A 13,238-nucleotide genomic window follows, 5' to 3' on the forward strand; every position below is an offset into this window, starting at 1 on the left:
AGTAATTTTTTCCCCTTTTTCACCAAATACACTTAATTAGTATGTAACGTGACTCACTGTGCTTCCCCTTTTTCACCAGAGACCTGGCTTTTTCCCCTTTCCACTTCGTGCCATTGTGCTTTACCAAATCAGAGAACCACTCTTCCCATTCCGTCACTCATCACCCTCCCGCCATCACCTTGCTCACTCACCGTCACTCCTCTTCCTACTCACCACTCACTCCTCATGACTTCGCCATCGATCGCAAGAACCATCACTCCTTTTCGTCTTCCTGCTCTGACCGTCGCTGCAAGCTCGGCATCGGGAAGACTCGATGCTTAGCAATGTCTTCTCTTCGTTCACCGTCGTCAAGAAGGTTTGTATTCACCTTCATTTGGTTCTAAAATTTGAGAGGGCTAGGGTTCCGATTTTAGGGTTTTGATTTGAGAAGGTATGTTCGTTCAGCTTGCATTATTTGATTTGATAGGAGTGTTCTCAAGAACAGGGATATTATAATGGCATGTGTGTGCAACAGTGCTACTCTGCGAATTTGCTTCAGCTTGCATTTTGCTTACTCTGGTATGTGCAAGGTCTTTCAATTTTAGTTCTTACGATTTTTTGTTTTAAGCAGTGTGTGCATGTGTGTGTTTAGTTGCTTGAAAATCTTAGTTCTGTTATGAAAATAAAATCATTAGTTGGTGTTTATTTGAGTTCTGTTCTGTTCTATTCTGAATAAGCTTTGGATTCCATTATATTGTTTATTTGATCCTTGTCGTGAATGTGATAAGACAACTGGGAAAGCATACACAAAATTATACTGATTAGTAAGTAGGATATAGTATATAATACATTTAGAGTTATATAATAATAATTAATTAAATTTTCTTCATCATGTACAGAAACAACTTGGAACTGGAAAAACTGACAGGTACAATTTTTATCTTTTTCACATTTTTTATGCAATTTGTTATACTTCATAATTGATCACTTAATTGACATCTTATAATTATGTGCAGAACCATAACTTGTAGTGATAATTAGAGTCATGTAAAAGAAATTTTGTTCTCATTTCTTTTGTTGTTATGAATAATTGGCATGATATTTTAGAATTTTAAAATTCTTCAACCAGAATCCTACCAGTTACTAAGGAGCATGATATATAGATGAAGTCTGTGTTGGGCCTTTTGTGTTTGTGACTAAGTTAGGCAGTTATAATATTATAGCAGAAATGATTGGCAAGGTTACAAGGTTATAATAAAATTATCAATATTCTTTTTCTTTATACCTTAAAACAAAAGAGAAAAAAAGGATTTAGTGGTCTTCTTTCGTAACTTCTAAAATCAGATTTAGATACAATTTAGTGAATTAGTGAAAATCAGTTAGCTCTATTTCTTTAAACAAAATGAATTGCAACACTATGATCATTCAGTAATTTATGAAGTTTGGTTACAGTTGTGAGAGATTTAACAAATATCATTTTAGATTCATTGCTGGATAAAGCCAATATGATACTATGATACAATAATGGATAAGGTAGATATGTATAATTATGAAAGCTGGTTGGCTATAGCTACTTCTAGAATTCTAACTTCTACTAATATACTTCACATGTGGTAGCAAGTTACTATGTATTTTAGTTATTTAGATTTTTTCTACATTTGTGGCTTTCATATCTAAGAGACTTCTAGATAGTTTCTCTTATTATAAGATAAATCCAATTATTGTCTTTGATTGTTTTAGGAAAACAGACATCACTAATTCATCAGAGACTTAGTACTTATTAGTAATGGAGGATCAGTTCATAATCTAAGTCATTGGATTGACAAAAATATTTTCAGTAATGCAGTAGACAATAATTCATTCAATCTTCAGTGTTACATATGTGAGATTGCTAGAGTTAATACTAAGAATATCATAAGCTCATCAAGGATTAGTAGCTCACCTACACATAAAATGTGAGCACCTAATCTATCTTAAATTTTAGGATTGACAAATTTTCAAGATTTGGTGCATAATATGTAGAAAAGGATTCAAAACTCAAAAGATATATCCTGAAAAAAGGTGGATTTGAATATAATAATAATATACCCTGAAGAAAGATATACTTTGTTCGTGGCTCATTGTAATAGTGTAATCACATTGTTATTTATTTTTTTCTCTATTCATAAGAGTTATTGATCTTTGAATTATTCTTCAATGATTTATGTTTTCAATTTTTCATTCATTGATTCATTGGTTGTTGATTAGCTCTTACTGCTGTTTGTGATTATTCATTGTAAATGTGCTGCTATCCTGTTATTCTTTGTGCTTTTGTGGCTTAATTATGATTAGGTTATGACTGTCTTGATCAAATTATTGAGGATTGTTGCCTCTAGATTTGGGTGCTCCAATTGAATATCTATAGTTTTTGTTTTCATGATTTGTTGGTTTGTTTGTGATTATTTGAAATTTGGAATGCTTTGGCCGGGTTGATATTGTTGCTGATTTTGAACCTGGACTTTGGTTTAGTGTAATCTATGTTTTCATATTCACACGGCCTTGCACTAAACCAAGCTTTCAACATAGATTTTGGATTTTTACAGAAAACCTCCCTAGGAATATGAGATTTTAAGCCATTAATGAAACATGGAATTAGTAATTGGATATGTTATCATAATTTTTGAAGGTCATCTTTAGCATAAGGTTCTTTTATTAAGTGTGAGAGAACTCACGTGCTACATCCATGCAGGTTTTTTTTAATGATTACACTTAGTTGCTTCCTTCTCTTGAATTTACTACTAAGAGATTAACTTAAGAGATTAACTTGCTATCATTTCAGAATATTGTCAAGCATGAGTTTGGAAGGTGATCTTTTTTTCATGAGCTTTTATCACAAAAGAAAAGTTATATATTGTTAAGAGCTGTTATTCAACTAATGTACAATTTGTAAAACTCGGTCTAACCGTAATTAATTACATAATAAATTAATAGGAGCGAATATGGTTAGAAGATTTGGCAATTGGAATTTGATAATTTAAATATGATATTTGGAATCAGCAAATTTTTCTGAGTTGGAAAACATAGTTTTCTACGTGAAAATACGCACTAGAATTTTGACCGGTAGTACCAGTTGAGAAAATTAATTATAAGTGAATAAGTCTAAGAAATTAGGAGTTATGATTAGGATGGGTAGAAATATTTAAAGTGCAATTTTGAGCGCTAATCTTAAAGGTTTTGGCCCAAAATTGGGCCAACAGACAAAAATAAGTGAACCGGGCCTAAGTAGGCCCAAGACCCAACATATATAAACATTAGTTATGAGCATTTCAGCTCATTTACCCTAAAAACATGAAGAGGGGCGCTTAATTGAGAAGAGAGAAGAAAAGAGAGAAAACCTAACTCTCTTTGATCTTCAAATCACCATAACTTGAGCTACGGAGCTCCGATTGATGAGCCGTTTGAGGCCACGCATCGCTCATCTCATCATCTACAATTCTATTTAAGTTTTGTGGTGAGTAATTCACTATTCTCTGCCCAGATTTTGTTTTCCTCTTTAAATTCGAATTTAGTTTAGGTTTTGAGAAAATCTTATGATTTTGGTTGTTTTGGAGTGCTCTTGTATGAGCCATGAATGATATTCATCACAAAATTCAATGGGTTAAGGTAAGATGTTCTCAAACCCTTGTGATTTATCAATTTCATGAACCCTAGGTTAATGTATATATATATGTGAAATTGGTTATATTAGTGTATTTGGTGATCTTGGTGCACCATTGGGAGATTGGTGTTACTTGAGGACTTTGGTGAGGCTTGGAGCTAAGATTGGTGGAGACTTCCATAGAAGAGGCTCAATTGGTTTGGCTACAAGAGGTACGGTTTAAGTTTCATTTAAGTACCGTGTGGTGTGATGAGAATTCCTAGGCTAGATGCCCCTAGGATTAAGTTTGAATTGTGTAAATGGTTGGTGCTAATATGCATAGTTGATATGTATTGTGAATTAATGATTGAATTAAGGATTGTGTGGCCTTGTATGTTTGGTGTGTTAAGAATTTGATGAATTGGATAATGAATATTGATTTGTGGAATATACCTTTAAATTATGAATTTGGGTCGGAGGGCATGAATTTTGGGCCAGAGGCTGGAAAGAGGTAAGTAAGGTAAGTTGACATGTATGTTGTGTGATGACATGAGTGATTGGTTGGATTCAAGACATTGAATGTGTGAATGATTGGTTTAGTTATTGAATAATATGGTTTGAGGAATTTAAGAGTGGAATTTGATGGTTTTGGGAGAAATGGTGTAGATGAGGTAGGTTTTGTTTTGGTTGAGTGTAAATATATGGATGTGATTGGGTTGTGGTTATTTGGATGAGTGGAAACGAATTTGGCTTGGGAACATTGGAAAAATTGATGATTTTTATATTTTGGCAAAAATTGATTTTTGACCAACTTCGGCGGGCCGTATCTCAGTCCACGAGGTTTGGAATTCTTCAAAATTGAATTTTTATGAAAGTTTATTCAACGATCTTTCCAACGGTTCAGAAATAATTTGAAAAGGAGTTTTGTAGAAGAAGTTATGTGTGTTGGAAGTTTGGGGTTTGAAATAGTGAATTCTGCAGCTTTTTAACTTAGTAAAATTTTTGGCAGAATGCTCACCCACGCGTAGGCGTGGCCGATGTGCACGCGTCGTTTTTGAAAATGCACTATCTACACGTGCGCATGGCCCACGTGTACGCGTCGATGCACTGCACCAATTGCCCAGCCAAATTCCCGAGAGTTGTGCTGGTTTTGTGCCTGGGGCACAAAACGCACCCACGTGTATGTGTGGCTGACGTGTAGGCGTCCCTTGGCTTTTCTCCCTTCCACGTGTGCACGTGGAGGACGCATACGCGTCGCTATATCTTGCTGCCTTCCACACGTGAGCGTGTGCGACACGCACGCGTGACCTTATTTTCATTCCAAAGTTGATTTTTGAGATTTTAAAGCCAAATTCCAGACTCCTAAGTCTTCAATCTCACCCTTTATGTCCTCAATACTTATAGTATGTCTAGTAATGAAAAAAAGTTAGGGCATGTGGTAACTTATGGATGAAGAAAAGTAAGAATCAATTATGAATGATGATTATTGGTGATTGTATGAGTTGTTGAGGATGATAGTGAGAGTACTGTATATGTTATGAGCTGGATAGCTGTGACAACCATTGAAATATGGCCGAGTATGTACATTTATATGATTAATGATTAAAAGATTATGATTGACTGAGGAAGCTTGAATATGTGGCAAGTATGCCGGAGATGTATATATGATTAATGAATGTGGTAAATGAATAATGATGGAAAGTGTTGAATCTGACGTGTGACCCCAGGTAGTAGGCAGTGGCATTGTCCACTTGCTCCGGGTATGAGATGGGGAAGGAGGATTATGATAAATGAGTTTAATTATGGAGTTTTGAATAAATGTGTATCTGTGATACCTGGGTAGTAGCAAGGGTTGTGGTTCGTCCCGTTTGCTCTAGGTCATTGTCTAATAAGATAATAATGAAGGGTGACTATGAGTAAATGTGTATTTGTGATACCTGGGTAGTAGTAAAGGTGGTGGTTTGTCCCGCTTGCTCCAAGTTAATGTTTGAGATTTGATAGCAATGAGGATTGATAATATGAATTGAGATTGAATGAATATATATTTGAGATACCTGGGCAGTAGCAAGGGTTGTGGTTCGTCCCGCTTGCTCTGGGTCAATGCTTGAGATACCTGGGTAGTAGCAAAGGTTGTGGTTCATCCCACTTGCTCCAGGTCAGAGACTGTAACGCTTGGGTAGTAGCAGTAGTAGTGGTAATTCCACTCGCTGCAGGTTGAGCTTTTAAACACCTGCCTGGGTAGTAGCCGCAGTAGTGGTTATTCCACAGGCTTTGGGTTGAGCGGGTAGTAGTAAGGGAATTGTAGCTCAAACCTACTTGCTTCGCAATAGGTGTTTCTGTCCATGGTTAGCTATCAGGACTTGTCGGGTTAGCTATATAACCGACATATGATATCATCAGCCATATGGTAGGCATACATCATTTGCATATGTTTGAATTGTTTGGGTTTGCCTATTTGTTTTGCATTAGTTCCTCATATATGCTATGCTATCTGATTATGTGCTACTTGTTCTACTTGTACCTTAATTGTGTATTACTTGCCTGTATTGCTTGTGTTTGTACCACTAAGATGTCCCTCATGCTGGTGTCGGTGGACGCTGAGGGCTGTTCTTGATGAGACGAATTAATGATGTGGTTGAACAATGAGGATGATTATTGAATGAGATAATTTGAGCTCCCTGTATAGACGTAGTGAAGTGATTTTCACTAGCTCCAGGTAAGGATATGATGTATTGATATAGAATTGTTGAGACAAAATAACTGGTGATGGTTTGGTTTATGATTCTGACTCTGAGTTGTTGGAGAGTTAGCAAGTTGGGAAGCATTTGAGAGATGAATTAGATTTAGCCTTCTCTTATGACATTTGCCTATTTATGGATTAGCGAGAACATATGGTGAATGCTTGGTGGAGTATAGGATGCTTAGTGAGTTTTTGTTGCAGTGCATTGTATTTATTTGGCACTTTTACCGTACTAGGAACCCATGGGCCCGGGGTTCTCGTTCCGTATATATCTCTTGTTTTTCAGATACAGATCCAGGTGCTTAGAAGTGAGCTGTAGTTCGTTTGAGAAATGGCAAAGATCTTTATATTCTCTACTTTATATTTTTCTTAGAATCTTTCCACCTTTATTTTGAAAAGTTTACATGATGTATTAAACTCTTTTGAACTTGTCTATAGAGGCTTTCATGTTCTATTTGGGAGAGATTAGGAGATCCTGTTGTCAATTACTTTCATACTGTACCCTAGCCGGCCTAAACTTCGCAAGTCGCGACTAGTGACTATTTACTTATATTATATATATCTATTTGTTATCTATCTCCTTTATGCCCCTATCCTTATATCGCTTTCGGCTTTGCGGTTTATCTTTTGGTTGTCGAAAAGTGAATGATACGTCTTCGCGATTTTATTTTTACTCTTTTCAGGCTTCTCGATTAATACTCCTTTCAATTACACTTATATTTATATATTAAAGATCCACCTGAGAGTCGTACCACCGTAATATCATTGACTTATGATTCGAGCATAAGGATTTGAATATTAGGTGTTACATTATGGTATTAGAGCAGTTTGTCCTCGTGAGCCTGAGGGATGGAACTACTTATGCTTAAGTGCATACTCTGAGTCTGTGCCTGTGCTAGTTAGGATATCTAACCGATACATCTAGCATGAAGTCCATGCGTGTATCTTTGGTGATTTGAAGCACTTAACTTGAGATGTTGAGTCTGATCACCTCGATATCGCTTGTCTAGTGTGGACAAGACCCGAAGAGTGTCTCATGGACATGAATGAAGTAATCAGAAAAAGGAATTCCCAAGAACGAACCGGTGAGGAAACGCCGTGATAGGAATCTTGGCAGTGGTATATATCAGAACGGTGTGTTAATTTTGGATTGATGAGTGGAACACTTGGAGGTGGACAGTTGCTTGAACAATTTGTTTAAGTAGGTTTGAGTTGATTGGGATCTGATGATTTAAAGTACAAGGGGCTTGTAATTGATATTGGAATAGTTGGATTTGAATGGGAATGAATGTTTGTGAAATTGAACACTCGTGTAGGAATTAAGAAATGACTACTTATCAGAAGACTTATGTTATGGGCCTCGAATGATTAGGATGTGAATTGGAATAACATTGGGTAGATGGCAAACAGTTAAGTGTTGAGGTAGGTAGAGTATGAATTGGACTTGGACTTGGCTGAGTTTGATATTGATCGGCATGTGCATGTAGTTACAATGAATGGGATTCATCGGATGCTTAGCATGTAAGGCCATAGTGTTATGCTTAAGGAAGAATGAGAGCAAAGTTGCTAAAGAGTGCGTGAAAAAAAGGTGGCTGTAGAGAAGGGAGTCATAGGGAGCACAACCAAGGATACACACAACACTTTCTCCAAGGACGGAATAACTTTGCAACAAATGAGGAGTCCCAAGGGAACAGTAAGGGAAAACAGATAGCGGCTGCTTCAGATGTTTTGGGCTGTCAGAGATGTGGAAGTCATCACCCAAATAGGCCGTGCCGAGTGGGGTTAGGTGTGCTACAGTGTGGGAGATTAGGGCATATACCTTGGAATTATCCCTACAGAGAAGGTCGGGGTACAACTGAATTTGATTCTCATACACGAGGTAATTGAAAATTAGCAGTTGGATTTCTGACTTCCTACATATCATTAATATGTAATATTCATTTGTGATGAATGAAAGGAGTTTTGATTAATTAGTCAAAGGCTTTAAAACAGAAATTTACATATAAATTCGAGGGTTCAGGAATAAGAAAGTAAGTCTGGAGATTATGCTTAGAGTTGAGTTGTGATTAGTGACAATTGGCTTGGCAGAGAGAGAGGATAAAGATGGAGTACGATTAAGTTATGGTGATGATTTTTGGTTGATTATAGTGACATGGGATAATGACTATGATTAAGGATTATGGCAATACTATTGTGACTTGATTTGAGATTTAATAAGATGTGAGTTAACACGATGACGAAGGTAACGAACAAGGCTGTTGGTCGGTGTTAGACGAATGATCAAGAACCTCAGATATAAAGGGATCAGAGCGCAGCAATGGAAGCGCACAGAGTAAAAAGACCTTGGAACTATTATGCGTTGGATATAATGGAAGACTACGCTCACGTATTCGTGATGGTGGATGGAATTTTCGAGGATGAAAATTTCTGTTAGGGGGTAGAATATAAAACCCAGTCTAACCGTAATTAATTACATAATAAATTAAATAGGAGCGAACATGGTTAGAAGATTTGGCAATTGGAATTTGATAATTTAAATATGATATTTGGATTCAGTGAATTTTTCTGAGTCGGAAAACATAGTTTTCTGCGTGAAAATGCGCACTAGAATTTTGACCGGCAGTACCAACTGATATCTGTTTGGTACTACAGCTGAGAAAATTAATTATAAGTGAATAAGCATAAGAAATTAGAAGTTATGATTAGGATTTGTAAAAATATTTAAAGTGCGATTTTGAGCCCTAATCTTAAATGTTTTGGCCCAAAATTGGGCCAATGGACAAAAATAAGTGAAACGGGCATAAGTAGGCCCAAGACCCAACATATATAAATATTAGTTATGAGCATTTCAGCTCATTTACCCTAAAAACATGAAGAGGGGCGCTGAATTGAGAAGAGAGAAAACCTAACTCTCTTTGATCTTTAAATCACCATAACTTGAGCTACGGAGCTCCGATTGACAAGCCGTTTGTGGTCACGCATCGCTCTTCTCATCCTCTACAATTCTATTTAAGTTTTATGGTGAGTAATTCACTGTCCTCTGCCCAGATTTCGTTTTTCTTTTTAAAATTGAATTTGGTTTGGGTTTTGAGGAAATCTTATGATTTTGGTTGTTTAGGAGTCTCTAGTATGAGCCATGGATGATATTCATATCATAATTCAGTGGGTTAAGGTAAGATGTTCTCAAACCCTTGTGATTTATCAATTTCATGAACCCTAGGTTAATGTATATATATGTGAAATTGGTTATATTAGTGTATTTGGTGATCTTGGTGCACCATTGGGAAATTGGTGTTGCTTGAGGAGCTTTGGTGAGGCTTGGAGCTAAGATTGGTGGAGACTACCATAGAAGAGGCTCAATTGGTTTGGCTACAAGAGGTACGGTTTAAGTTTCATTTTAGTACCGTGTGGTGTGATGAGAATTCCTAGGCTAGATGCCCCTAGGATTAAGTTTGGATTGTGTAAATGGTTGGTACTAATATGCATAGTTGATATGTATTGTGAATTAATGATTGAGTTAAGGATTGTGTGGCCTTGTATGTTTGGTGTGTTGAGAATTTGATGAATTGGATAATGAATATTGATTTGTGAAATATACATTTAAATTGGGAATTTGGGCTGGAGGCCGTGAATCTTGGGCCGAAGGCCGTGAATTTTGGGCCGGAGGCCGGAAAGAGGTAAGTAAGGTAAATTGATGTGTATGTTGTGTGATGACATGAGTGATTGGATGGATTCTAGACATTGAATGTGTGAATGATCGGTTTGGTTATTGAATAATATGGTTTGAGGAATTTAAGAGTGGAATTTGATGGTTTTGGGTGAAATGGTGTAGATGAGGTAGGTTTGGTTTTGGTTGAGTGCAAATATATAGATGTGATTGGGTTGTGGTTATTTGGATGAGTGGAAACGAATTTGGCTTTGAAACATTGGAAAAATTGATGATTTCTATGTTTGGACAAAAAATGATTTTTGACCAACTTTGGCAGGCCGTGTCTCAGTACATGGAGTTTGGAATTCTTCAAAATTGAATTTTTATGAAAGTTTATTCAACAATCTTTCCAACGGTTCAGAAATGATTTGAAAAGGAGTTTTGTAGAAGAAGTTATGCGTGTTGGAAGTTTGGGGTTTGAAACAGTGAATTCTGCTGCTTTTTAACTTAGTAAAATTTTTGGCAGAATGCTCACCCACGCGTAGGCGTGGCCAATGCGCACGCGTCGTTTTTGAAAATGCACCATCCATGCGTGCGCATGGCCCACATGTACGCGTCGATGCGCTGCACCAATTGCCCAGCCAAATTTCCGAGAGTTGTGCCTGAGTTGTGCTGGTTTTGTGCCTGGGGCACAAAAACGCACCCACTTGTACTCGTGGCTGACGCGTAGGCGTCACTTGGCTTTTCTCCCTTCCACGCATGCGCGTGGAGGACACGTACGCATCGCTGTATCTTGCTGCCTTCCACGTGTGCGCGTGGGCGACGCGCACGTGTGACCCTGTTTTCATTCCAAAGTTGATTTTTGAGATTTTAAGGCCAAATTCCAGACTCCTAAGTCTTCAATCTCACTCTTTATGTCCTCAATACTTATAGTATGCCTAGTAATGAAAAGAAGCTAGGATATGTGGTAACTTGTGGATGAAGAAAAGTGAGAATCAATGATGAATGATGATTAATGGTGATTGTATGAGTTGTTGAGGATGATGTTAAGAGTACTGTATATGTTATGAGCCGGATGGCTGTGACAAGCACTGAAATATGGCTGAGTATGTACATTTATATAATTAATGATTAAATGATTATGATTGATTGAGGAAGCTTAAATATGTGGCAAGTATGCCGGAGATGCATATATGATTAATGAATGTGATAAATGAATATTGATGGAAAGTGTTGAATGTGGCGTGTGACCCCGGGTAGTAGGCAGTGGCGTTGTCCACTTGTTCCGGGTATGAGATGGGGAAGGAGCATTATGATAAATGAGTTTAATTATGGAGTTTTGAATAAATGTGTATCTGTGATACCTGGGTAGTAGCAAGGGTCGTAGTTCGTTCCGTTTGCTCCAAGTCATTGTCTAAGAAGATAATAATAAATGGTGACTATGAGTAAATGTGTATTTGTGATACCTGGGTAGTAGTAAAGGTGGTGGTTTGTCCCGCTTGCTCCAGGTTAATGTTTGAGATTTGATAACAATGATGATTGATAATATGAATTGAGATTGAATGAATATATGTTTGAGATACTTGGGCAGTAGCAAGGGTTGTGGTTCATCCCGCTTACTCTGGGTCAATGCTTGAGATACCTGGGTAGTAGCAAGGGTTGTGGTTCATCCCACTTGCTCTAGGTCAGAAACTGTAACGCTTGGGTAGTAGCGGCAGTAGTGGTGATTCCACTCGCTCCAGGTTGAGCTTTTAAACACCCGCCTGGGTAGTAGCCGCCGCAGTAGTGGTTATTCCATTGGCTCTGGGTTGAGCGGGTAGTAGTAAGGGGTTGTAGCTCAAACCTACTTGCTTCGCAATGGGTGTTTCTGTCCATGGTTAGCTACCAGGACTTGTCGGATTGGCTATATAACTGACAGATGGTATCATCAGCCATAGGGTAGGCATACATCATTTGCATTTTTTTGAATTGTTTGGGTTTGCCTATTTGTTTTGGATTGATTCCTCATATATGCTATGCTATCTGGTTATGTGCTAGTTGTTCTACTTATACCTTAATTATGTCTTACTTGCCTGTATTGCTTGTGTTTGTACCACTGAGAGGTCGCTCATGCTGGTGTCGGTGGACGCTGAGGGCTGTTCTTGATGAGACGAATTGATGATGTGGTTGAACAATGAGGATGATTATTGAATGAGATAATTTGAGCTCCCTAAGTAGATGCAGTGAAGTGATTTTCACTAGCTCCAAGTGAGGATATGATGTATTGATATAGAATTGCTGAGACAAAATAACTGGTGATGGTTTTGTTTATGATTTTGATTATGAGTTGTTGGAGAGTTAGCAAGTTGGGAAGCATTTGAGAGATGAATTAGATTTAACCTTCCCTTATGACAGCTGCCTATTTGTGGATTAGCGAGAACATAGGGTGAATGCTTGGTAGAAAGAAGTATAGGATGCTTTGTGAGTTTTTGTTGCAGTGCATTGTATTTATTTGGCACTTTTACCATACTGGAAACTCATGGGTCCGGGGTTCTCATTCCGTATATATCTCTTGTTTTTCAGATACAGGTCCAGGTGCTCAGAAGTGAGCTGTGGTTCGTCTGAGAGACGGCGAAGATCTTTATATTTTTTACTTTATATTTTGCTTAGAATCTCTCCACATTTATTTTGAAAAAGTTTACATTATGTATTGAACTCTTTTGAACTTGTCTATAGAGGCTTTCATGTTCTATTTGGGAGAGATTAGGAGATCCTGTTGTCAATTACTTTCATACTGTACCCTAGCCGGCCTAAACTTCGCGAGTCACGACTAGTGGCTATTTACTTATGTTATATATATCTATCTGTTATCTATCTCCTTTATGCCCTTATCCTTATATCGCTTTCAGCTTCACGGTTTATCTTTTTGTTGTCGAAACATGAGTGATACGTCTTTGCGATTTTATTTTTACTCTTTTTAGGCTTCTCGATTAATACTCCTTTCAATTACACTTATATTTATATATTAAAGATCCACTTGAGAGTCGTACCACCGTAATATCATTGACTTCTGATTCGAGCATAAGGATTTGAATATTAGGGTGTTACACACTTTGATTAGATAGTTTTGATTCATGAGCTTTTATTCAATTCTGTAATTATCTAGCTATGACATAGGATCTGTTACTTATTCAATAATTAGTTTCCTGGTTTGAGTATTGAAGTATTAGATTTTGATATCATTGTGAATAAAAATTATAGGTTTTATTTCTAAA

At 37.2% G+C, this 13,238-nt stretch overlaps 1 long non-coding RNA gene across 1 annotated transcript; it reads left to right on the plus strand.

The window, feature by feature from the left end:
• On the plus strand, window positions 1-12,837 carry LOC112747703 (uncharacterized). The gene is made up of 4 exons (XR_003174953.3): window positions 1-355; window positions 467-558; window positions 879-907; window positions 12,547-12,837. It is a non-coding gene; the product is annotated as an uncharacterized lncRNA (long non-coding RNA).
• The last annotated feature ends 401 nt before the right edge of the window (window positions 12,838-13,238 follow it).

This window comes from Arachis hypogaea, chromosome 2 (assembly GCF_003086295.3).
Source record: "Arachis hypogaea cultivar Tifrunner chromosome 2, arahy.Tifrunner.gnm2.J5K5, whole genome shotgun sequence".
Classification (NCBI taxonomy): domain Eukaryota; kingdom Viridiplantae; phylum Streptophyta; class Magnoliopsida; order Fabales; family Fabaceae; genus Arachis; species Arachis hypogaea.